This window comes from Lathyrus oleraceus, chromosome 5 (assembly GCF_024323335.1).
Source record: "Lathyrus oleraceus cultivar Zhongwan6 chromosome 5, CAAS_Psat_ZW6_1.0, whole genome shotgun sequence".
NCBI classification, from domain to species: domain Eukaryota; kingdom Viridiplantae; phylum Streptophyta; class Magnoliopsida; order Fabales; family Fabaceae; genus Lathyrus; species Lathyrus oleraceus.
Genome location: NC_066583.1, coordinates 312,855,622 through 312,857,090, shown reverse-complemented (window position 1 = coordinate 312,857,090; position 1,469 = coordinate 312,855,622). Strand labels below are relative to the sequence as shown.

Genomic DNA, 1,469 nt, shown 5'->3' with positions numbered 1-1,469 from the left:
GTTCTTCGAAACCATATAACTAGATTTACCCAAAACCAAGGAGAATCGCTGTTCGAAGCTTGGGAGAGATATAAAGAGTTGTTACAAGCATGCCCACATCATGGCTTAGAAAATTGGTTAATCATCCAAACCTTCTATAATGGACTTCATTACAACACAAAGATGACCATCGACGCTGCCGCAGGCGATGCTCTGATGAACAAACCTTATCCTGAAGCTAGTGCCCTCATCGAAGATATGGCTCAAAACCATCAATCATGGGGAGTCGAACGAGCGACAGTTGAGAAGAAGGAAGCCCAAGGAGGAGTGCATGAACTAAGCTCTATAGACATGATGCAAGCTAAAATGGACGCATTAGCCCTCAAAGTCGAGCATATGTGCATAAACCCGAATACTATAGCCGCAGTTTCGTCGGATTGTGAGATATGTGGAACCAAAGGACACCAATCTGCAGAATGCAGTCTATTAAACGAAACCCACTATGAGCAAGTGAACTACACCCAAGGGAACCCATATTCGAATACCTATAACCCTGGATGGAGGAATCACCCGAACTTCTCCTATAAAAATAATAACCCTATTCAAAATAATGCACCTCTGAGACCTAGTTATCAAGCCCCAAGATCAAATCAACCTATGCAACCTGTACCACCAAAGCCGAGCCTTGAGAAAATTATGGAAAATTTTATCACCGCTCAAACCCAACAAAACAAGGAGTTCATGAACCAAAACATTCATGTTAACGAATTGATTACTCAGTTAGGAACCAAGGTTGACCAAATAGTTACTCATACCAAGATGCTTGAAACCCATATCTCTCAGGTAGCTTTAAACCAAGCCCCTCAGACTACACCTGGAGGACAATTCCCTTGACAACCTCAACAAAATCCGAGAGGACAAGCCAATGCCATTACCCTACGAAGTGGGAACGCTTATGATGAGCCACCAAACCCTAGATTTAGTGAACCCGAAACTTCAAAGGAATGTACCAAACCCCCGGACGAAGTAAAGGAACCAGAGGAATCTGAAAACCAGGAAGGTCGAGAGAAAGGAGAAGAACCTAAAGATAAAACTTACGTACCGCCCCCGCCATATAAACCACCTATACCATATCCGCAAAGACTCAAACAAACCCAGATCAATAAACAATATCAAAAATTTATTAAAGTTATAGAAAAACTTCATGTAGAAATCCCTTTCACAGAAGCCATCACCCAAAAACCTTCTTATGCAAAGTTTCTCAAAGACATCCTTACCAACAAACGTAGACTTGACGATTCGAAGCCATTGGAATGTAATGCTATTTCTGAGGACAAATTAGCAAAGAAAGATAAAGATCCTGGAAATTTCACCATTCCCTGCCTTTTGGGTAATCATGTCATCGGAAAAGCTTTTTTAGACTTAGGAGCTAGTGTGAGCTTAATGCCTTTAGCAGTTTGTGAGAGGTTAAACTTAGGAGAATTACAACC

General features: G+C 41.5%; 1 non-coding gene across 1 annotated transcript; it reads right to left on the bottom strand.

Annotated features, from left to right (window-relative positions):
* LOC127088559 (small nucleolar RNA R71) lies at window positions 1-107 on the bottom strand. Its single transcript, XR_007790390.1, has one exon. It is a non-coding gene; the product is annotated as a small nucleolar RNA R71 (small nucleolar RNA).
* Window positions 108-1,469: the final 1,362 nt, after the last annotated feature.